Genomic DNA, 25,459 nt, shown 5'->3' on the forward strand with positions numbered 1-25,459 from the left:
CCTTGGTCTTATTCTTGAAGATGAATAAATACCATATCATGGCAAGATCTACAATTTACTGTAGGATAAGAAAAAGTATAAATGTATATATATTTATTTGTATCTTTAAAGGAAGAGCCAATGGTGAAATGATCCATTTTAGGACTGATTTGATTAAATAAAGAAACTAGAAGACTGAAAGCTTCTAGCTTTCAAAGCACAATATTGTCATTGTTGTGTTTTTATGTTGCTTTTTTATTTTTTATTTTTATTTTAAAATAATTGAAACCATAACAACAGAGAAAGTATATTTCATGAATCAAGAAAATGAAAATATAGCTGGTACATGAGTGAGGTGGTGTTTATTACTTTTATGTGCTGTGTCATTTCACTTTAGATCTTGAAAGTCCCCTGAATTACTTCGGGGGAAAGTTGCTGTGAACAACGCAAAGAATTTTTCTCTGACATCAGGTGTATCTAATAGTCATAAGATCTATAAAAAGAGCAGCAGAAGAAAAATATTCTAATGAATAAGTTTCATACAGGTCAGGAAGACTGCTTAATGTAAAACTGTTTGGGGAAAACAGAGGGTTAAGTCTGTTCTTTGCCCCTTCCCTAAAAATGAATGCGCTTGTTTTGAAAAGCACGACTCTTACTGGTATTTCTGGTGACATGAATTTATTTTTGGTCCTAACTCCTGAGAAATATTACTGGGATTTAATTTTTAAATCCATTGACTATCTCCAAATACTAAGTTTAATTTAGTTTAAGAAACATTTAATCTGTTTATTACCTATCTGGTTTAATGTCAAAGTATCCACTGCATTTTGGTATTAGTCTCACCTCTTTGGGGTCTGTCACTCTTTGGTGCCATGGTTCCTTCTCTCTCAGATACTTATTTATATGTCAGAGAAAACTGGAATTGTATATCTTCAAGCATAAAAGGAGGAGTATTTCTTGTCCTTTCAGCTCTCTCTGGCTTTATTTTCTGTTATCCAAGGAGCAAGCCATCAAAAATTAATGTTGAGAGATGACAAGTATCTTGGCTACTCAAGTCAGTAGCAAAAATAATAATTTTTTCATGGACTTTGTACTTCTATAAGTGTAAATTATTCATGAAGTGCCAGTTTGGGTAAAAGTCAGTTCAATGATAGATTTGAGCCAGCACCAGAAAATTTGCTAAGGAAAGCTACAATATCATAGGGCTTCAACATTTAGTCATGCAGTTAAAATGTATCTCTACTCCTTCACTCTTGAACTCAGCTTCTTAAAATTTGTAAGTTAAAATTTCAGCGAGAGCCAGTTATTTTCTAAACTGGAATTGACCCTTAGTATTGAATTATTAAAGATGGTAGCCCCTAGGCATCTACCAAGAAAGAAGAACGGCGTTTTGCCTGAAAATCAGTTAACTTATTTTCCACGTCCTAAGAAGAGAGACAGACAGAAATTACAAGCAAGTGCCCACTCAGCTCTCCAAGATATGCATTTAGCTGCAGTCCCAGAAAAAAAGGAAGGGAATAACCAGGGCCACAGTGGGTGTTCCTGTGGCTTCGGAGAACAAAGAAGGGACAGCCATTTATACTGTCCTCCAGAGGATCCCCTCCACTTAGTGTACTCTCATTTGTCTCAAGGTAACAAACATTCAAATAAACCTAACTTTGTTCTTGGTCCAAGCCCCTGAAAGGAAGGAGCCACCATTAAAAGTCACATGGCTTGTTTATGCCTTTCCAAGTGATTTCTTAGAGATAAGTTGAATCTCTTTGATCTGGCTCCAGTGAAGTACTTTTAAGCAGTCCAGCATTAAAATGATCAGAAACTAGTAAGAAAGGAATTCAGTAAAGTAATTCAGAACAAGGCTTATTGGATGGTGGAGATGAGAAGGTACAACCAGAAACACTAAAAGGAGAAATCAAGTGAATGAAATGGGAAGCCAGTGGGAGAAAGTTCATTACAGGTTTTCAACTTGGAGTCATGATTGACGGACAGGAAGAAATAGTCCAGAAAAACCTTGTTTTTGTATAGTTCAACAAATGATGTGGGAGTGGGGATTGTCATAAAATATTTCAAAATACAGGACTGTCCTTATGAAAGACATTATGCAAAACAAATTTAAGTAACTAAACTAACATCTCTTCCATCAGTGTGTCTTATCTTAGTGCTTATTTTCCCTTATTATTTTAGGGAAAATTGATTTCAAATGGAATTTTCCAAATTGTCATGACCTTCGGAATTATGCTTGGGGATAAATCTCAAAGGAAAAAAGCTGAAAACACATAAGTTATTCTAATGCCTTGGATTGTCTTTCACTCTGTTTATATCCTCTTCTGGGAATAAAAGTAGATGGCTCAATCAAGAGGCTTTTTTCCCCAGTACATCAATGAGGTCAAAGACATGTTGGGCATCACTAGAAAAGTAGTATAAACATATTTTCACTTCTGTGTGAAACCATGATTCTGTATACCTGTACCTCAACCAAGATCCAGAGAAAGCCCAGAAGAGGACAATTATAGGAAGACAACAGGGGAGAAAGTCATATGGCATAAACTGAAACAAAACATGCTAAGTAAGGATGTGATTGGACTCAGTAGAGTCCAAGTTGGTGATCTGGGGAGGGGTGCATGGGACGCAGTATTCTTAGTGCTGAAGTTTACATCAAGGAGGACCACTCCAACAAAACTCAGCCCCTTAGCACACTTTCAAGACTCCTTGTTATCTGTCCCCTTCTTCCCTCTGCAGGCGCCAGGATTCTCTTTCCTAACCTTCTGTCTCCAATCCCACTTCTACCATACCTAAGTTCTAGCTATCCTGAACTTCCTTCTGTGCTCCAGGTGTGTTGTGCTCTCCCCAGACTTTTGATAATATCATCTCTGCCAGTTGCTGTTTCCTCTAAGACACTATCCCTGTACACCCTAATCAGCATAAGATATCCCTTGAAGTAGTCCTAATTTAAGGTGTCTTCTTAGCTCATGTGGGTGCATGAGTCAAATTAGGCCAGTCAGAGTCTCTCTTGGGAATTTGGTTTGGAATCTAAGATAATAAGCCATTTCATTTCTTACTGGAAATGAGAAATGAGGTAAACTCATTTGGGCTTCCAATATGGGGCATTCGTATTCTGCCATATGCATGGAGATATGATGATGTTGATAAAATCCAAGCTGCAGAGAATGAAAAAGATGCCCAGAAAGAAGCCAATGTGCTAGATCATGTGATTTCAGGAAGATAAAGAAAAAAAACAGCTGCCTTTCTTCCTGACAGCTCTACTTCCTACCCTTTGAGTTTCCTGAGAATTACCTCTACACATATGTTAAATTACCAATTTTTGCTACCCTAAGTGGGTTCCTGTTACTTGCAACCAATGATTGTAGACTCAGACAGTCCTCCTGTGTGTGATTGTAGCACTCTGTCCTTCCTCTACCATTATAGTTGCCACTACTTTGCATTTGCTTATTTATTGACCTAGTATTTTCACTCAGCTGTGCCTCCATAGGACAAGGACTAAATGTGTCAGAGTCACAAAATCTATCATGGTGTATTTTAAATATAAGAAAATAAATATTTGTTGAATGAATGATTTCTTAGAAAGCCCATCTTTATGCTTCTTGGCTTGAGTGGACCATGGAACACTCTCAATTTTCTTTCCTATGTGGCTGCCTAAGGTTTCAAGTCAAGTCATAGCTTTTGATTCTAAACATCAGTCCAATGTATAACAAGAGGAAAAAATTCTTTATGTAGGAGTATTGTTTAAGAATTCTTCATGAATTTGTGGAGCATTAGCTGATGTCATATTAGAGAGCTACACAGGCTTTTAGGTTTTGTCCCCAATTTAAGACAGTAAAAATATGGAACAGTTGTCAACACACAAATAAGGAACGTGAAGTTTTTTAAAAGAAACCCAATCTTTTTATTTGGCAACTGGGCCTTGGTTGCTTACCTGATTGAAGATCAGAATCACCTGGAGAACGTTTTAAAAATACAGATTTTGGATTCCACCACAATTGCAATCAAAATTGTTATAAAGCTCTTTGAATGATTCTGAGTCCCAGGGAATTTTCTTGACCACATTGCCCTGAGTTCCTCTTAGATCAGGTTAGAAAAACATCTTTAGAAGTTATAGACATCCACAATATAAAAATATATAGATGAGACCTTACATGGGAATGGGAATGCTATTACCCATTCATTCCATTCATAAATAATTTATTGAGCAGTTCCTCTATCTACTTTAAGAGTCTTAAGAGCATGTTCAAGGTGGAATTGGAGTTTTAGGGTTAACCTAAGAACAGCATGCTTGTAAAAAAACAATAGCAATTCTCAAACAATCTTCTTCATCTCCTTAACCAATCAGATTTCTGCAATGAACACATGTCTGAATATGAAATTGCACCACTGGCATTTAGATTGTAAAAAAATTCCTCAGTGTTTAACCAAACCCAAATGCCATTCTCAATTCTGTCTCTATGGAAATTTTTTGGATTGAGAAGAGCTCCAACTGAAAAGGGAAGTCAGTGGGCCCTTAAAGTCCCTGGGTCTCTGAAACAAATGTGAAACATGCAATTATAACACTTCTAGAAAACAACATAGGAGAAAATCTTCAGAATCTAGGGCTAGGTGAAGATTTTCTAGTCTTGCCATTAAAATCAGAGTCCAGAAGAGGGAAAATTGATAAATTGGACCTAATCAAAATTAAAACTTTTGCTCTATGAAGCTGATGTGAGAGGGTGAAAAGGCAAGCTGCAGACTGGGAGAAAATATTTGCAAACCATACATGTAGCAAAAACTTGTATCTAGACTATATAAGACTTGCAAAATTTAACAGTAAAAAAAGAAATCAAACAATCCAGTTAGAAAATGGACAAAGGCTATGGACAGACATTTCGTTGAAGAGAATGCAAAGAAGCACATGAAAAGATGTTCAACATCATTAGTCATTAAGGAAATATAAATTAAAGCCACAATGAGATATCACTACACACCTATCAGAATGGCTATAATAAAAATTAGTGATAACAGCAAATGCTGATGAGGATACAGAGAAACTGAATCACTCATTCTTTGCTGGTTGGAATATAAAATGGCACAACCTCTCTGGAAAGTGAGGCAGTTTCTAATGAAACTGAACTTGCCATATGACTCAGTAATAGTACTCCTGGGCATTTACCCCAGAAAAATGAAAAAAATGTATGTTACATGAAATCATGTACAAGAATATTCATAACACCTTTATTAATAATAGTCAAAAACTGAAAACAATTCAGAAGTCCTTCAGTGGATGAATGGTTAAACACTGTGGTATACCCATACCATGGAATGCTACTGAGCAACACAGAGGAACAAACTATTGGTATGTACAATGTGGTAGACAGAAAAATGCGCCCCACCCCCCCAAAAAAAGATGTATGCTGTCTAACCCCTGGAACCAGTGAATATGTTATATTACATGGCAAAAGGGACTTTGCAGGTATAATTAAAGTTACAGACCTCAAAATAAGGAGATATATTGAATTATTGGGTAGGTCCAATCCAGTCACATGAACTCTTCAAAGAATTTTCTCTGGCTGGAGTGGGAGTGATGTGTCAGAAGAAGTCAGAGAGATTCCAAGTGTGAGAGGGACTCATCTGCTATTGCTGGGGGCAGGCCACATGGAAAGCATTAAAAAGGGTGCAGGCAGGCTCTTAAGCAAAGACTGTCTCCCGGCTGACAGCCGGCCTGGAAATTGGAACCTTTGTCCTACAAGTACCACAAACTGAATTTGGCCAACAACTTGAATGAGCTTGGAACCACTTTATCCCCAGAGCCTCCAGAAAGGAACACAGCCTTGATTTAGGCCTTGTGAGGTTCTAAGCAGAGGTCCAATTGAGCTGTTGCTGCACTTTTGACCTTTAGAAATGTGAGATAATAGATGTGCGTTGTTTTAAGTGACTGTGGTAACTTCGTACAGCAACAATAAAAAACTAGTATAGCAATAACTTAGATGGATCCCAAGGGAAGTTTGCTGAGTGAAAAAAAGCCAGATAACTGGTTGCTAAAGGTTAGGAGGAAGTGGGGAGGGAGGTGGAGGTGACTGTAAATGGGTAGCATGATGGATCCTTGTGGTGACGGAATTATTCTGTAACTTGACTGCAGTGGTGGTCACACGAATCTACGCAAGTGATAAAATTGCATACAACTAAATACATACACGCTCATGAATGCATGTAAAACTGGTGAAACCTGAATAAGGTCAGTGGACTGTATCAGTGTCAATATCCCAGTTGTGATGTTACCCTATAGTTAAGCAAGACAGTAGCATTGGGGGAAACCAGATTAAGGGTACATGGGGATCTCTCCATATTATTTCTTAGAACTACATATGAGCCTACAATTATCTCAAAGTTGAAAGGCTGATTAAAAATGATTTAATAGATATAAAATACATATGTTAAAAGTAATATTTTATTACTTTATTTTGTGTATTTATGGTACAAAAACATTATCTTCACTTAAAAATTTAATATAGTGAAAAACAATAGGTTTAAATACGTTAGAACATCAGAGCTTTCACTTCAGAATGAGCTGAGGAGTAAAGTGACGTTCAGCCCAGCCAGTTTCTTGTTCACTTGCCTTTGGAATATTAGAGTTGTCTTTCAGCAATACTTTTTCTGCAGAAATCTCTTTAGAGGACATTTGCCCCTTTGGTGACAAACAATTTAGTTAAAACTAGATAATAGAATTCACAAATCCATTTAACATAGTAAGTTAGCTCTTTGTTGTGGCTATAACAAATTACCACAGATTGAGTGGCTTGAACAACACACATTTATTATTTTACGTTATGGAGGTTGGAAGCCTAAAATGGGTCTCACTGAGCTAATATCAAGGTGTCAGCTGGGATGTGTTCTTTATGGAGGCTGCAAGGGCGATTCTGTTTCCCTGACTGTTCCAGCTTCCAGAGGTTGTTACATTCCTTGGCCTGTGGCCCCCTTCTGGCAGTCACATCACTCTGACCTCTTGTCACATCTTTCACTGAGACTCTCCTGTCTCCCTGGTTCATTTATTATAAGGACCTTGGTGATTACATTGGGTCCACCCAGATAATCCAGATAATCTCCCCATCTCAAGATCCTTAATCAGACCAGTGAAGTTCCTGTTGCCATGTGAGGTAACCTATTCACAGGTGCCAGGGTTTCCTGGACAGTTCTGGGGGGCCGTTGTTCTGCCAGCCACACAGGACATACACAAACTGCAGCATGTTGCAGTGTGCAGAATGCATACAGATGTGTGAGGACTCCACTGTCACCAATCTGCTGTGGCACTGGCATGCCCCTCAGGATATCTCATGTACTAAGTCCCACGACCCTTTCAGATGCAGACTAGAGAAGGCATCAGCTTTAATTCGTGAATTAAGTATTGTGAAGGCTTAATATCTTTTAATTTTTTAAATTTATACATGATTATAAATAGACATTCTAACCTTCTCTCTCCATGCCTCACTTGATTGCCGTGGACCCCTGAAGTCAAGGGCTCCCAGTTGGAGGCCACTGCTCTCGATTACCAGTATTTAACAATCCCTCACATCTGTGCAACAACATACAATTTACACACTGTGGTCATAGTGTTTCACTTTGTGGGATTGTTAATTCCACAAAGATAACACTGAGAGGTATATACAGTTTCTACTTTATAGGTGGGGTTTTCCAAGCTCAGAGAAGTTCAGGAACTTGATGATGGACAAAGCTAAAAAACCTGCTGAGTGAAAAGCTGCACTTTACACCAAAGCTCCCAGTTCCTCCACAACTCTGAGGACCGGTTCTGGGTAAAGAAGGAGCAGGTTTTCAGTATCCAGGGAGAGAGCATCCTGAATTGTCAGGAGGCAGCAGTAGTAATGGCAGTGAAAGCAGACAGCTTGGTTCAAAATGCAGAGTAATTTCACATTAACTACTGAGATGGGAACTGATTTCCTCGTGGTCAGAACCTCTGCATAACCGAGACCAAGTCCAGTAACAAAAATCATTGGGTCTCGAAGAAGCCAGGACTGTGCAGTAAAGAAAGGCTGTATTGTTCTGAGCACATTTTCTTTTCTTTTCTTTTGTATTTCATGAGGTCACAATAGTTCTAGGGTTGTTTTTTTTTTTTGGTTTTTGGTTTTTTTTGTTTTTTCCTGTGGCTGTCTTTTGGAGAGGACATTACAAATTATAGTGATTCCATGACAGACATTCTTTCTTCCTCAATGGCTCAGAGAACTCCAGAAGTTACAAGGCTATTTTTATTCACTGGGGCTTGGGAGTCACAGTGAGACAGAGCTGCGGGGCTGGTGTCCTTCTGATAAAGGGAACAAATGCATTCATAAGCCATCTTGAAAGGATGAAATGAGCTCATGGAAAATCAGGGAGAAGCAGATGTAATTATACAGAGAATCACAAGACATGAGCTTAGAGATAATTCAGAACAGCATGACTGAGCAGCAGAAGAATATGGAAATTTGTAACTGATAAACAGTGGTATCTGGGCTGAATTTTGAGAGGTGGTTTGAAAGATCTAATGGACAGATTACCTACAAGGCATTTAATGGATTTTAGCTCCGACACTGACTTACTTTAATATTTAACTAAATGCTAATTTTGGCCCCATGCATCATTTTATATATTCAATCCATGGATTGGAAACATTGATCTTAAGATTGCTGAGAAGCAAATTAATTAACCTTGTAAATGGCTTTTAAACTACAAGTAATAAGAACCAAATATTTGAAAGTGGCACTAAGACTACAGCTTGCAAAGAGTGTATAGGTTTCTGTTTGCTGGAATAATTACCCATATGCAAGAGTTGCATATGCAAGCCAAATCTCCTAATCGATTTACTTCAACAATAACATTGAGGTCACATTACATTAGCAAGGGGAAATGGAAAGCAGAATTAATTATCTCGATACTATAAACTAGAGTAAACAAATGTTGCTTCAATTATCTGATTGTTTCAGATGAGATTTGGGATGTGAATGATCTGAATTGCATTGTTAGTGAATTTCATGTTGCTAAATTAGACAAAGTCTAAAAGACTCAGAAAGCCAAAATTTCCTAGGGGATTTTTTTGTGAGTGACTCCTATACACCTGAATTTGCCAGAATGCAACTCATAAATAAACTTATATACTGGCCAAGTATTTGGCCAGTTTCTTAACTTTCCAGTTTTATAAGAATAAAAACTGAAATGGTCAAAATACTACTTTCATAACTGTCAACCAATTCATAGTTACAATTAAGGGAAATAAAATATCATGTAGGAAGCAGGCTGAACACATTCACTATTATTAGATTTTTACCACAGTAATAGTTCTGTACCTCCCAATTTCAGAGGTATGAAAAATTTGTAAAACACTTAATTTTAGGTCTATACACAACAGATTGCTCAAAAGTCTGGGAATACAATTCAAGAGGAAATCACTTTGGACCTGGTACAATTTACTTTTATTTTTCAAGGGCTTTTGTGTTAAGGATGACTGAAAATTTTAAAGCCAGATGGGATTTAAGAGTTACTTAATCTAGTGGTGCCTATTGAACAGTCATTAGACCCATGCTGGGCTGCCTGCCTATGAATTTATATCTAATTTCTCTATCTTCAGATAGAAGAAGTTTTCCATGGGGGTAGGGGTGGGGGACTCTTAGCTTTTATTTTTTAAGTGCAATTTCTAGGCGCTGCCCTGGATTTTCTGATTGAACAATTTTGTGGGTGTGACCACCCTTGAATCTGTATTTTTTGAGAAGCTTCTCAGGTGATTCTGCGGTCCAGCTATTTGTGGAAACCAAGGATGCTAGTCCAACCTCTTTCCTTTGGAGATGCTGAATCTGAGGATTCCTTATTCTGGGTCAGAAGAGGGAGGGAAGAGAATCCAAGCTCCCTGATTTCTAGTCTTTTTTTTTTTTTTTTTGCTCCTCACTAGGAGGCCTGCTGATGAAATCCCTTCTGTTCCTTGTGAATGTGAATGCAGAGTGAGAGGAGTGGGAGGAGGGGTGGGTCCACAACCCCATACCACAGGTGGAGGGGAGATTGATTGACACTAGGGAAAGTTAATTTGCCTTACTCCCTTCCCCAGGAAATTTTAAAACCAAGGGAAAAGTTTAATTGGCTGATAATTTAAGAAATGAAATCTTACAATAGTGAAATGGATTAGATAACATCTTAATATCTCTTCTAGCTCTAACTTTCTATGCTTCTGTAATTTAGTAACAGAGGAACCCATTGGCACTTTCACTTTCTTTTGTTAAGATGGTTTCCCAGAAGCTTCCTCAAATGGAAGAAACTTACATTCCTCATCCTTCTTTCTACTTAGCTTTTCTTATCTGAAAGGATAACTACAGGGTAAACACTTACATATGCAAAACCTTTCCCTCCCTGCCTTTGGCACTTACTTAACACTTTCAGATCAAATCTACGGACAGCTTAAGTGGCTGGGCCTGTAGCTGGTTTAGCATAAATACAACAGCACCACCTTGTGTTGTGTTCCTGGGAGAATTTACCTCTAACAGGACAAAAGCTTGGGTGAGGAGGGGCCTGAGCAGGATGTAGCAAGGAGACCTGTTTTCTCTACTGAAAGCAGTACTGCTCCAATCCCCTAGAAAAACTCTTTTGTCCACTACCAGCCTACAATTTTCTCCTATAGAATATATATATATATATTCTATTAAATGTGTATTAAATATATCTATATATTAAATGTTATATACATAATCTAAAAGGTGGTTGGGAAGTAGAAGGGCAGAAATAAACATATATTAATAAAAGCTTAGGCAAGCACAATGCTTTAGCATGTATTTTACAGGAAAAAAAATCACAGTCAACTTTAATTTCAGAATGCTTGAAGGTAAATGCACATTTAATGCCAATTGTGATTTAGCACTTTATCTAAAAATTCTCCCATATTCAGAGAGGTATCTTTTGAATAATGTATTTGCCTATTAAAGGGAGAAAAGGATTTTTCACAAAACCTCTCTCATAATAGTTCTGTCATGAGTAATATGGGTAAAATAGTTCTATTATGGGGGAAAATCTTTATTTCCCAAATATAGTTGTAGAGTTTTATTTATATTTGAATCTTCTCTATAGGGTAAGCTGAGAAATTAATACATGTGTATCATATATGTATCAATATATGGGACTGAAGGACTATACTTAAAAAGACACCAAAATAGAAATATTGCCCAAATAAATATGCTACTCTTGTCTGATCTTTTCACCAGAAACAACATAGTTAATTAAGGAAGATTGTTTTCAACTACAGTTTGAAATGTCAAGATTGGTATAACGAATTAGCAATTCTTTATCCCTGAAGTCATCTGGAAAATTGAGTCTGAGTCCTTACAACCTACACATGATTATAGGATAGAAAGTTACACAATTAGAAAGTAGCAAACTACAGGGCCTTTCTGGGATTGGTCATGCAGAACACCTTACCCAGAAAGCCCTGCATGAGGCTCAGTAATATTACTTTTTGTCGCAAAAGGAGGATTTTGTCTTCTAAGTTTGTCATCATTGATCCAGTCTCTAGAGTATACATTTACTGTGCTGAAGTAATGACTTTGAACGAAGACTACAAATAAGAAGAAAAAAAAAAATCTTCCTTACTTGGCCATGTTCTTTCTGGTGAAAAGATCACACAAGTAGAATATTTGGTTGGGCAGTATTTCTATTGTTTGGATAAAATTTTTATATTATATACTCCAATTAAATTACAATCTGATTTGTAAAAATTGTAAATTTATGGTTAAAGACACGTGTAATGTTCAGGTGTTAATCGTGAACTTAGTGGGCATTAAACAAGTATCAGTTGATAAATATGATGAAAATGCTCTTCTTTTCTTCAAGCAAAGACATCTTAAAAACCTCCAAGGGCTATTCATTGGTCTGCTGATCACAGCCTCTTGACTTGTCTTTCTAACCACTGTTAGTTTTCTGCACAAAGAAGTGTTCTACCCCTTCCCCCCAGCTCTGCACTCAGGATGACTCCCCACTAAAGAGCATCTACCTGGAACAGAATGGGACTTCACATTTGCCCCAGACCTTCCTTTCCCTTCCATTAGACTTTCACTGAAATTTTATCTCCTTCAAATGCCTTCCCTACTTAGCAGAGAATTACTTCATACTCCCCACAAAATCCAAATACAGTCAGCCCTTAGTATTCACAAACAAATTCTCCATCTTGTCCATTACCTGCAGAAGCCAGGGTTATTTCTCCACTACACAGTTGGTATGGCTCAGTAAGTTCAAGCACATTTTAAATTAATTCAAGTAAAACATTAATAGGAAAGGAAATTTTCTTTTAAAAATTCTATAACACATTCCAAAGCAGAGAAATTTTAAAAATTTATTCATTACTTGAATTATATTATTTCTTGTCTTTATGATGGCCATTAGCTGTTTTATTTTTCTCAAATATATATTGAAAATATTTGGGGGGGGTCTAATTTGGGTCCTGAGGAGATTACAGACAATTTCTAGTTTCTCTTAATTCTGTACTGCCAGCTACATGTCTTCCTACTCAGGGGACAAGAAATGACTATTTGCTGATAATGGAATAATACTTTTTTACAATGGTGGACCAATTTTAGAGAAACTGTTAAAGTTTACTAATGGTGGTGGATTAGTCTGCTTGGACTGCTATAACAAAATACCACAGATTGAGTGACTTAACAGAAATGAATTTTCTCACAGTTCTGTAGGCTATAAATCCAAGATCAAAGTGTCAGCAGGATTGGTTTCTTGTGAGGCTCTCATCGTGGCTTGCAGATAGCCACCTTCTCATTGTGTTCTCACATGGCCTTTGTGCACACACAGAAAGAGAGAGTTTTCTGGTGTCTCTTCTTATAAGGGCACCAGTCCTACTATATTATGGCTTTAGCATATGAATTTTTGGAGGCACAATTCAGTCCGTAACGTTCCACCCTCTGGACTCCCCAAGTTTGTGTCCTTTTCATATACAAAATACATTCAGTCCTTCCTAATAACCCTAAAAATCTTAACCCAATCCAACATCAATTCCAAGTCCAAAGTCTCATCTAAATAGCATCTAAATCAGGTATAGATAAGGCTTGAGGTGTGATTCATGCTTAGGCAAAATTTCTTTCCAACTGTGAACTTGCGAAACCAGACAGGCTATGTACTTCCAAAATACAATGGTAGGACAGGCATGGGTTAGATAATCCCACTCCAAAATGGAGAAATTGGAAATAAGAAAGGGGTGATGGGTCCCAAGCAAGTCCAAAACCTAGCAAGGTAAATTCCATTAATCTTAAGACTTGAGAATATTCCTCTGTGGCCGAGTGATCTTCCTGCAGGGCCGCTGGGCAGCAGTGCAGCGTCTTGGACAGTTTCTAGAACATAGCAGACTCCTAATACTTGCCACTTCACCCTCTTTCTTACTAAGTTTAATAGAAAGAACATGGTTTTCCATTGTCTGGAATCTCTAATACTATAAACCAATAGACCTGTATTTAAATTAAAGTAGTTGAAATGTGTATTTTAGTAAAGAGTTTGGTGTTAGCTTGTTGACTTCTAATTTTGATGGAGAGCATGCCACCCACTCTGTAGTGAGCTGGTGACTTAAATGACTATAGATGTTTGATTCAACCAGTGGCTGGAACTCTGAAAACATATTTATGCAAATCAAGGAGATGGTGGCAAAGCCTTAAATTCTCTATAGTTTGACTAGTGAATTAGTATATACAACATTCTTTGGAATGCTCAGATAGCTTCTAAGTACATCAAGACCATTAGCAAGTTTGCCAGAGAAAAGTCAACCTCTTCAGTTTTGGCCCAGAAGTTTTGACCTACTTTTCTCCATACCTAAAGGCAATTTTTTAAAATCTGAAAAAAAATTTTAAAGATCAAACATTTCACATTTAAATATTTTTTCATAATCTTGACGAAATAGTAAAGTTTTGAGACTGTGTTGGGAGTGAGAGTGATAAATGTGGTTAACATATATATCACCCATACCCCATGCCAGAAACCATACAGTTGTTGGATCTATATAGTGTGACCTTGGGAGATATAGTCTGTGCTGTCATTGGTGGTTATAAGGTGGTGTGGTAGAAAAATATTAAAACCTATGCAAATGACTACATCATTACAAATATGATAAAAGCAATGAAGAAAAGCACTCAGTTGAAGGCACTGCGATACAGGTTACTTCTATATATGTTGAGCACAACACAAAACATCTTCTTTCCATGGGTTTGATTACTTAAAATCACATTCCTGGAGTGCTCTGAGGAAGGCATCAATACTACAGGACATGGTGAAAGGACAAGTTAGGAGAAAGTATTGACAGACTATCCTTACTCTCAGTGTAAATTGTAGGGGGGAAAAATCCTTTACAAAAATTCCCATAGCCTAAACTCTACTTTTGAAACAGGCCACAGATCCATGGCAAGCTTCTACAGAGTACAGATTGAAAATTCTTGTGTAGAAGAATAGCCTGCTTGTTTTCAGAAGAAAGGTGGGAAAAGTGCCTGCAACCACACCCACCAATGATATCACCATTTTCCAGAAGGCTTGTCCATAAAATGGTGCCTGCTTGGCTGGACAGAGAAAGCATGATCGCAGCCCCACACCTGATGTCAACTCTGTGCCAGGAGTAGGCAGAATCTTAATACTATTTTATAGGGCAGATTTCAGTCCTCTCACTTCCCTCCTCACAGTCCAAACTCAAATGCTAACTTTGACCTTCCTTTCTGCCCCTGCTGTCAGCACACCCACCACTGCAGCAAAAGAAGGCTGGATCTTTTCCAGGAATAGCTTCGGTCTTGTTCAGATGAAAGGCACGATGCCAGGGTGAGGCAGTCTTGTTATTAATCAACCTTGATTTCAGAGGATGACACAGTTTCAGGGGCTGTGCTTTAAGTACCCTTTCAGCCGTGATGAAAGTCAAGCATTATTCAGCTGGGTTCTAAGTGGCCACTTTAAATCATTCTAAAGGCTGTACCATTTCAGTGCTAGAGCCAGGAACTGAAAACAAATAATGTGCTATTGGTAAACTGCAGTGAACTCTGTGATTTTGAACCCTGAGCACCAATTCATGCTTATAAAGCTGAGAGTTCATGCCAGGGAAGCTTGGAGCTATTGGAACGTAGCAGGGCTGATTCTGTCCAATTTGACTTCAAGGGCATTTAAGTGAAAATTTGCTTTAAATAGTCGAGGCTGAGGAGATAAAAAAACCCTGGAAATCTATACATCTTATCCCTTGGGAAACATTTCTAGCTTAACTAGTTGTCAAGTGCATTGCTTATTTTAGACAATCACGTGCATAAATTATCCTTCCAGGCCATTCAAGTTCCAGCTCCTCACATAGCCTTCACCAGTGCCATCGGTTTGCAGTGGGTGTCCTCTCCCTGTTCCGAGCACCCATAGCTCTCATTATCTGCTTAGTATTTTATTCGCTTTGTGTTCCATTGAGAAATGAGAAGATCATGGGCTGTGACGTCAGGTGGATCAGGATTTAGACGCCAGTTTGGACACTTGTGAGCTGTGTAATTCTGAGCCGTTTGCTTAACTTCTTTGAACTTCAGTTTTCCTCATTTGTAAAATGCAAAGTGCCTTGCACAAGGTAAAGATTTAATGTGATAAGATGTGCTAGCTGCCTAGGGCAGTGCATGCAAGGTACTTCATACACGGTGACCACCAGCAGAAGTAGCAGGAATAGTAGCAGCAGGAATATTATGTATAATATGTTGTCTCTCTCCCTGCAAAACAGCGTTCTTGAGAAAAGGGTCACACTATATACTTGTATGATATCTCTCAGCATTTCTAGCATGAGATGCAAGGGACACTGAGTAAGTACCAGTTGAAATGTATTGCTGTGAATTAGTTGGGTATCAGTACATTTGCCCAGTTAGAATAATGGGACAGAAGCCTGGGTCACCAACTATCCTGAAGAGTGACACATGTTACACAGAAAGAGGGCTTCATTAGGAATATAAAAATAAGAACTTCCTCTTTCACAAGGTGTTTGAGTTACTTTAGGGTGAGGAGAGGAGGAAAAAGAAAAGAGAGGGAGGAAATGAAGTAGAAAAGGATAAATCATAGGAACAAAGAGAAGAGAACCTATATTTGCTGAGCACTATATGTTAGCACATTACATGAAATCCTCACTCTATACTGAAATCTAAGTCCTGTTAGTCTCAGAGAGCTTAAATAATCTTGTCCAAGGTCGCACAGCCAATAAATGGTAGAACTGAAAATTATACTCTGGGCTGTCAGCCTTCAAATGTGGGTTCATACACAGCTCTGTGCTGCCACCTTCTTGTACCAGAGAGTTAAGAATTGCTATTCTAGGGACTTCTCTGGTGGCACAGTGGTTAAGAATCCGCCTGCCAATGCAGGGGACACGGGTTCGAGCCCTGGTCCGGGAAGATCCCACATGCCGCGGAGCAACTGAGCCTGTGCGCCACAACTACTGAAGCCTGTGCGCCTAGAGCCTATGCTCCACAACAAGAGAGGCCAGGGCAATGAGAAGCCCACACACCATAACAAAGAGTAGCCCCCGCTCGCTACAATTAGAGAAAGCCCGTGCGCAGCAACGAAGGCTCAATGCAGCCAAAAATAAATAAATAAAATAAATAAATTTATTTTAAAAAAAAAGAATTGCTATTCTATGCCAATTAATCCTCTAGATTTCACCCTGCCCTTCACATAGAGTGATGCATCATTTATCATTCAAAACAGGGCATGTTTGAGAGTGAAAGAGGGAGCTATTAATAATTTCTCTAGGAACAAGAGCCCAAAATTGAACTGTCTTGGGTAAAACTTGACATTTGGCCACACCAACTCAAAAGAGTTGTCTGCACTCTGAGCTTCCTCAGCTCTTAAGGACTAACAGCTCATACTATTATGCTATTCATGCTCTTCACTCTCTAAATGGCTCTTGGGGAGATCATCAGAGACCCCCACCACCGCCACCGCTAAATCACAAAGATATTTTTAGTCCTCATTTCACTTGACTTCTCATTATACTTGACTCTAGCGGTGATTTCCTCTCTGATAATTTTTATCCCCTTGGCCTGTGGAATACAACACCCTATCATCCTTTTGCGTCTCTAGCTTTTCCAACACGTTATGTTCTACCCAACTTTTAAATACTGGAGTTCCTTCCTTAGGCCTTGGTTAGAGGTCCTATTTTTTAAAATCTAATTTCTTTTCATGTACTTTTCCTAGGGAACCTCATTTACTCTGATAGCTTCATATAACATCTTTAATTACCATCAAATTTATATTCCCAGCCCAGATCTTTCTTTTGAGCTTCAGGCCAATGGTTTACTCAACAGTGATATTTGGGTATTTAATAGGTACTTCAACCTCAATAAGCTCAAAACTCATTTCTTTCTTCCACCCCCAGCAACTCAATTTTCCCTTAATGACCATTAGTTCAGTGAATGGCACTGCCATCCATCCAAGTGTGTAAGTTGGAAACATCCTCCTCTTCCTCACCCACCATATGCAGTTGATCATCAAACAGTGTTGTGTGCCTTCTAAATGTCCATCTCTCCTTATCACTTCTGCCACCACCCTAGTCCAACCAATATCGTTTCTGTCTCCAGTTATTATAATGGCTTCTAGACTCTCTCTCCACCTCTACTCTTGCCTCTCTCTAATTATCACCCTGCAGCATATGAACCTCTCCTGCTTTAACTCAACCCTCTTCCCCCTCTGTCTTCAGCCTGACTAATCTATTGGATCCTCAAACATTCTGTGATCCTTCCTCCTTTAGAAGCTTAGAATGTTCTTTTTCTCCACACTAGATAACTTATTCATTTCCCAGGTCTCAGATTAGATGTCTTTTCCTCAGAGAAGCTTTTTAGAGCTCCTGGACTAGGTTGAGTCTCCCTGTCAGACGTTTTTATGGCTCCCTGTAATCTTCTTTTGAGGTATTCATTAAAATGCCTCAAAGATTGTCCCAATCTTGCCTTGTAGCACAACATAATTTTATTAGATATTGATGTTATTCTAATGGTCTTGGACAGGTTCCACAGCATCTCTCAAAAGCTGTTATTAACATCTAATGCGCAGGATGGACCAGAGGCCCATGATCTTATAATTTCATTGGTTAGCTCACTTTGAACTTGATGTATGAGACAATGACTTGCAGTGAAACAGTTTGGTGATCTGACGTGGGACAAGAGCCAGATAAAAATGTTGGGAAAGGCCCTCTAAATTCTAATCATGAGCTCTTTCCCTGGTCAGATGAAACAGAGCTGGACAGACCCAGGGTGCTGCGAAGACAATGAAGAAACCAGAAAAAGCATGGTTCACACTGAGTAAAGTCAGGAGAACTGTAAATGGCAATGCCTTGTACAAGAGTGGATGATGACGTGTATGAAGAGTTCACAAAGCTGGTTGTCGATCCCAAATCTTCTCTGTCACACACAACTGCAGGATTCTTCACCATCCATAATGATACCATTAAATATAAAAGGTGACAGTGTGCCAATACAAGATATAACTTTAAATCTAATTTCTTTAATTAGCACAGTTTGTGGAAATTTGTCTTAATACAACATAGTTACTCCTCATATAGCTATTGCCATGTAAATTAAGTATTAGTTTTAGCAGGATAATTTATCTAATCACTTGCATTTAATGTTCTTGATACTCCTAAGTACTTTAAAAACTCATTTGTGGGCAATTAAAATGCACTGTTATATTTCTAAATTACATATTCTATTAAAAAGCACTTTAATGTAGTGATATGCCATAAAAATTCTATTTGCATGTCACTTTTACATCTATCAAGAATTGCTATGGTGTATAAATTGAGCTTTACATTGATGTCAGTGTTCTTTTCAGGTTATTCTTCTGGGATATCCAGCAATGTTAGAGTGTTTCTGTCAAAACTGCACTGATATCCTCTCTAAAAGAGGCCTTTAGCTTTGGGGCTGGAGTGAGATGTAGGTGAACAGAGGTTCCAAAGTGAAAGATGCTCTTCTTGGCAGATTTGAGAAAAGTATGGAGGGAGCATGGTAAAAGGTGAAGGAAAGATGGGTCCCAGGAGGAGGTGTTTGCAGATGAGCATGGGAGATGAAGTGTGGAGATTATTCCCTGACTTAACACGGAACCAAGTGGTCTGTGAGGGCAGAGAGCTGTTAGCGGGTTTATCAGATTCAAACCTCACTGGACAGCTAATCTGGTAACTAAGGCAAAGAGACCTTGGAGAAAACTACACTTCATTTTATAACTACTGAACTGGAAATAACTGTAGAGGTCATTTTTTTCAGCCTCCCTTAGAGTACATACTTTAAAACTAGAGCCAAGATGTATGGAATTATCTGGCATCTTGATAGAAGCTACAGAGAGATGCTTTTCAGGAGGTGCTCAAAGATGACTAAACACTCGGTTAAAGGAACGGATATTATTTAAATAAATAAGGGAACGCTGAGAGATGATCTCATCACAATTAAAATAGTGACCCCAATATGTAAGTCAGTAATTAATGGCACATATAACTATTTTACTGAACAAGCTTAATTTAAGAGGATACAAACCAGTCTTATTCTTTATCAGTATTCTCTTTTAAACCTTCTGTGTCAGATAGTTCTTCACCTACCGCAGGTGAAATCTTAGGAAAGCACCATAGCTCTTCTAGTCCAGGCCAGTCCACGGTCATAATCATAAAATTACAGACTCTCTTCCAATGTAAAATATTCCCCCTTCTCCAACTCATGTTGGCCTAGGCTACTTCTTCCCTCCCTTCTTCACCTCTCCAGAGTCAGCAGAGGTAGAGACTGGGGTAGATGAGGCATAGAATGGTCAGGCTTGGCTGATGTGGTTGTGATCTGGTTTTGGTTCTTTCTGAATATGGCAGATTCCAAATTCTGATTCTTTCTTTGTGGGCTGCTTGTTGGGTTCTCTGGACACCCTCTCCCCCATGACCGGTGTTCTCCCTCTTATAGTCACGTCCTCTGGCCGGCTGCTGATGCCTTTCCCCTCAGTCACCTGCTTCCTTTGCTGGGCCATCTCATCCCTTTTAAAAGGTGCTCTTGGGCAGAGACCTTTTTAAAAGGATCTGAGACTGGTGTTGTCCTATAGGTCCACTCATGGCCCTTGGGAAATTCAAGGTGTCTTTCTTTGCTCCATCAAACTCTGGAAGCGCAGACTATTCCTTATGTAGCTGTGGCTCTTCCAACTGCCACCAGGCAGAGGAAGCCGCTCATCTTTAACTTTTCAGGCCTGAGTCAGATACCTGTTTCTGCATTTTTCAGATTCTAGGGAATGATTGCCAAGCTCTCTGAGTGTTTGTCTTGAAATGGCATTTCCTCAGCTGGAGATGGAAGGAAGCATGCCTTTCTCCTTCATTAGGCGTGCTAGTCAGCTCAGAATGCACAACACACTGACAGCGCTCTCTGAAATGGTCCTCACTACCAGTGAATCCTTCTCTTATAGAGCAGGAGTGAGTGATGCACTAATGTTGACTGAACCTATTGTATTATTGCTTAGCATGTGTCTAACAGCTCACTAGGATATGGGAGTATTTGCCTCTGCTAAAACTCCAAGACAGCAGAAGAGGTGGTTTAACATCCTATTATATGCAGATGGCCTGAAGCCATGTCCCTGTTATGCTCCTTGTGGTAGCAGAATTCTAAAGATGTCCCTGCCAGATCCTTACCCCCTGGTTATTCAATCGAGCTCTAATCCAGATGTTGCTATGAAGGCACATTGCAAATGTAAGTACAGTTAGTAATCAACTGACCTTCAAATAGGGAAATTATCCTGGTAACCCAATATAATCACACGAACCCTTAAAACCAGAAGAGGAAGGTGGAATAGTTAGTTAAAGAGATGCAACAGAAGAGGACAGCAAGAGACATGAGGTAGAAAGGGAGGTCTCAGAAATTCAAAGCATATGAAGGACTTGACCTGCCATTGCTGACTTTGAAGCTGGAGGAAGGCAGCCACAAGCCAAAGAATGAGGCAGCCTCTAGAAGCTGAGAATGGCTTCCAGACAATAGCCAGCAAGGAAGTAGGGACCTCAGTCCTACAATCACAGGGAACTGAGTTTGGCCAACAACCTGATTGAGCCTGGAAGCAGATTTTCCCCCAGAGCCTCCCAATAGAAGCCCAGCTGACTGACACTTTGATTTTGGCCTTGAGAGACTCTAAGCAGAGAAACCAGCCAAGTCAACCTGGATTTCTGACCCACTGAAATGTAAGACACTAAATGTGTGTTGCTTAAAGACTCTAAGTTTGTGATAATTTGTCCTAACAGCAATAGGAAACGAATGTCCACCTTCACCCCCAATGATCCTTTCAGGATCTCTGACCCTCTTCCTCCCCATAGCTGATGAGAGTCCAGAGACAAGTGTGTTATTCCTTTTACTGGATGTGTTTGGGAAGGGTAAAGAAGGGAATGAAAGGTGTGACATACCTTGAAATCCACAGCAGTAGGCAGCTATGAGAATATTCTATCTATATTCCTCCTATTTAAAAATGACTTGCTGCTGCCTTTTAAGTTCTTAAAACAAACAAAACTTGTGTGCTCAAAACTTTCTCTTTCCTTATTCAATTTGCTTGCTAAGGGTTGTGCTTCCTGTGGCCTCCTTCATATTCTCTATCTGGTGGAGCACTGTACTCAGGGGCAGAGAAAGGATGGAAAGGACGTTCTTTGCTAGAAATTTGACTGTAAGTCTCAGAATTTTAAAGAAGAAAAGAGCTAGAATTTCATGGAAAGGTCAGTGGGTTGTGGAAGGCTTCCTAGAAAAAAAAAGGTTACCTGAGAAATGATCTTTTGCCTAAACTGTTCTTCACACAGTGCTACCCAATCTGAGACCCTTAAACCAAACCCTGGCGGCATTCAAGGCAAAAATGACCATTTCATCTGAAAACCACAGGATGTGACCTTTCTGCAGGTATCACACCAGACTCATGTGTCTTATGAGCTCCGTGCCTCTGTCATGGTCATGGGAAAATACAGCCGTCGTTATGCTCTATAAGGATCTGGTTCCCTCTGTTGGGGACCAGTCTCCATACTGCTTGAGGAGCAGGCTAGGCTGTTTTTGCTTGGTCAGACATCAATAAGTGTATGGTGATAAGCCAATTTGGATGAAAGGAAGCAACCTTGTCAAAACTTTCTTATTCTTTGCTTTGGGGTAATTGGTAGCCCTAGGATTGCCCTCCGACCCCCACTCCCAGTAAGATAGCTGGAAATGAAGACACAGATTATGAAGGCACTTAAAAGTTGCCAGGAAGCTAAAACTTAGTTCTTTAAACACAAAATGTAAGCATTTCAAAAAAAAAAAAAAATGTGTGGTTTATCTTGTTGCTAATTTCCTGCTAACATGTGAGGTGATACTTACTAAAACACCATTAATGGCATGGGAACTGGACAATTCTCTTGGCAGTTTGCACCTGGAAGGCTGCTTTCATAGCTACACCAAAAGATGTGTGGACCTAGACTGTTTGTAGCTTCCAGATCTTCACACTCCTGAAATTTAAGTACAAGGACAATAATGGAAAATATTGAGAAAGTAGAGGGTATTAACTGAGAAGTGTTAAGGAGAAAGAAGCCCAGAGGATAAAGCTTGCAAATAAAAGTCAGAAATAGGAGTGAAAAGAACAATTATGACATTTTGATTCATCTTCCACTGTGTCATTCAGCGATTATAATTTAGCTACCCATGTCATGAAGTCTCCACAAGGAGCCTTTATAGAAAATAAAGATGGAAACAATGAGGTAATCCTGCCTTCTTGCCTTTATAATTTAAGGTTGTTCCCCAAAGTGTGTTTTTGAATGTCCTGCCCACCAAAATTTCCTATGACTCAAACTATGGGATTATTACCACTTCCTCTGGGAAGCACTTTATAGAATAATAGCCTTTATTATTAGGAATACTTTTTTGAAGGTTAGCCAGATTTTCTCATTGTCCAGCTGAATCCAGGATTTTGGCTATAATGTCCCTGACCACCCCCAAACAAGTGCTTCCTTTCAGTCCATGTGGATAATACTTCAGGTTTCATGTAGTACTTGAAACAGTGTAGGTTCCAAAGAAATATTGGTTGAATGAGTATTTCTAGATGAATGGATAGATGAATAGATGAGTTATTCTTTGTTCCATGTCTTTGAGTCCTCAATCTGATTTCTGAAGGTCTTTGATAGTGTTAAATTTTGGGGGGTGAAGGAGGTGAAGAAAGGCATCTTCATGGCCATTGTTCTTCAGGATGGACCCCATTGGGTACAGATTTGGGACAATGATAGTGTATTGGTTTGTTAAGGCTGTCATAACAAGATCTTCTTTGAGTTTCTCTAATATACTGAACTCCAGCCTACCTCAGGGCTCTTGTACATGCTGCTCCCCTGCCTGGGATGCTCATCTCCTCTCTCTGTTTTGGGTAACTTATTCTTCCAGTGTCAGCTTAGATGTCACTTTCTTATGGAAGCTTTTTCTACTCCCCACAACAAGTTGAGTTGCCTTTATTTACTTTTATGGCACACTATAAGTCACCATTTTAGTGCTTACCAAAATTTAATCAATTGATTTCCTAGTAAGTACTTGTTTAATTAATCTCTCTGCCATAGATTGAATGTTTGTGTCTCCCCACCCTCAAATTCATATGTTGAAACCTAACCCCTACTGTGATGGTATTTGAAGGTGGGGATTTGGGGAGCTGATTAGGTCATGAGGGTGGAGCTCTCACGAATGGGATTAGTGCCCTCATAAAAGAGACCCCAGAAAATTAAAAAAAAAAACAAAACAAAGAAAAACAAACAAAAAACCCAAAAGAGGCCTCAGAGGGTTTCTTTGCCCTGTGTGAGAACACAGTGAGAAGATGGCCATCTGAGAACCAGGAATTAAGCTCTCACCAGACACCAAATCTGCTGGCGCTTTGATCTTGGACCTCCCAGCCTCCAGAACTGTGAGAAATAAATTTCTGTTGTTTATAAGCCACCCGATCTATGGTAGTCTGTTATAGCAACCTGAACGGACTAAGAGACTCTCCCATTAGACTCTAAATTCCCCTGAGCACAGAATCTGCTGTTTTCACCATTGTGTTCTCATGACTTAACATGCAGGGTGGTATGGAAAAAGAACCAATAAATAGATGTTGAATAAATGCATGAATCAGTAAATGAATGAAGTCATTTTTTCCAATTATGTATCTTAAATAGCTTATTAATACTCTACCTTTCACCTCAGTGAACTGTAATTTTTACAGTAATACCTAATGTATTCCTTTCAGTCACAGATGGATCATCACTGAATTGTCTGGTTATTCAGAAGTAAAGTGAAATCAGCATCAGGATTAGCACAGCATATGCACTGGTTGAATGTTCTGTAATTGATCACACATAGGAACACATACCTCTCAAAAGACTAAATGTTTTAACATAGCCTGACAGCATTTCTAAGTTAATTAATTGAGTTATTCATGATATATTTATTGATCCCCTGTTATGTGTAGGCATTATTCTAGGCATTGAAGATGATCAAGGACAGTGATCAAGGATAGACCCCTGCCCTCATGGAACTTACATTCTAGTGAGTATGACAAATGGATATAGAATAGAATGTCAGGTAGTGATAGTACTATGAAATATATAGTGAAGCAGGGGAAGAGGAAAAAGAGGGGCATTGGGTGTTATTTTAGACAACGGTGGTCAGAGGGGACCTCCTCATTAGAAAACCAGGGAATGTCTACTGGGGAGAAGAAACAGACAAAGCAAATGCCTGAGGTAAGAAAACTTGAAGCAGCAAGGATTCAGGGTGTCTGGCAGGAGAAAAGGGAGTAGTAGAAGATGAGGTGTAGGCTGAGGGCTAACTAACTCAGGACCTTGAAGTCCACGTTAAAGCTTGGATTTTATTCTAAGTGTGTCAAGAAGCCAGTGGAAGTGCGGAGCAGGAATTGGCATGTTTTCAGGTTACTTTGGCTGCCAGGTAGCAGAGACTGTTAGGCAGGGTGGAGGCAAGCCGGCTGGTTAAGTCTCTTGCAGGTAAGCATGTGAGAGGCTACAGTGGGTGTCAGTCTTGTTGCAGGATGCCAAACCAGAAACCCCGGGGCTAACCCTTCTAATCACACTGTGTTCTCCTGCATCACTCAAGCTTTACCCCACAAATGTTACAGGCACCCCACTCTGTGAGTCCAGACCAGGGCTGCTGGAAACCACCCCCTGCACAGCCTCTGACCCTTCCCGACAGCCCACTTCCATTACTTGCTCACTACATCCCTGTCCCTTCTCCCCCACAGGCCCCGTAGCCCCAGACAGAGCTGTCCCCACACCCGCAGTAAGCTTGGTCTCCATCATCTCATCAGTCGGTGCGCTGGGACCACACCTCCCTAGGTAAGGCCCCCAGGATGCCTGGGACTCTGTATTGGCACTGCTTGACCAGGAAGAAGAATATTCAGGAATTCATTATGAAACAGTACCTGGTTAGAGAGGAGAGACAGTTTATGGACGGCTCCCCCCACCTCCATCAACACACGGGCGTTTTGAATGATAACGGACTTGATTTTTCATCGTTAA

The 25,459-nt window shown here is 39.4% G+C and overlaps 1 protein-coding gene across 4 annotated transcripts in view; it reads left to right on the forward strand.

Annotated features, from left to right (window-relative positions):
- Positions 1–25,459, forward strand: part of RFC3 (replication factor C subunit 3) — a 775,950-nt gene that overhangs the window by 137,870 nt on the left and 612,621 nt on the right. The window lies entirely within an intron of this gene.

This window comes from Balaenoptera ricei, chromosome 18, assembly GCF_028023285.1.
Source record: "Balaenoptera ricei isolate mBalRic1 chromosome 18, mBalRic1.hap2, whole genome shotgun sequence".
Classification (NCBI taxonomy): Eukaryota; Metazoa; Chordata; class Mammalia; order Artiodactyla; family Balaenopteridae; genus Balaenoptera; species Balaenoptera ricei.